We start from the raw sequence: 437 nt of genomic DNA on the forward strand, positions 1-437 counted from the left end.
GAGAGAACACAACTAGGGGAAGGGGCAGAGAGAGAGAGAGAGAGAGACAGATAGACAGAATCTCAAGCAGGCTCAGCACTATCAGTGCAGAGCCCGATGCGGGGCTCGAACACACAAACCATGAGATCATGACCTGAGCTGAGATCAAGAGTAAGATGCTTAACCGACTGTGCCACCCAGGCACCCCCTGTTTTACTGATTTTAATAGAAAAATCCAGTTAGAGTTTTAATTGAAGTAATTATCTGAAAAATTAACTTGAAAAAGCAGAACTCTTTCGAATTGTTGTTTTCTCAACATGAAGCTGGTTGTTTGCTAGTTTAAGGATAACCAGATAATAGAAAACCACATCAAAAACTGGCATCAAGTGATAGCCATTAAGTGAACCACTCTAGTTCCTTATGAGAAACGCAGACATGTTTCATATGGACTTCCCTCC

Source organism: Panthera uncia, chromosome B1 (assembly GCF_023721935.1).
Source record: "Panthera uncia isolate 11264 chromosome B1, Puncia_PCG_1.0, whole genome shotgun sequence".
NCBI classification, from domain to species: domain Eukaryota; kingdom Metazoa; phylum Chordata; class Mammalia; order Carnivora; family Felidae; genus Panthera; species Panthera uncia.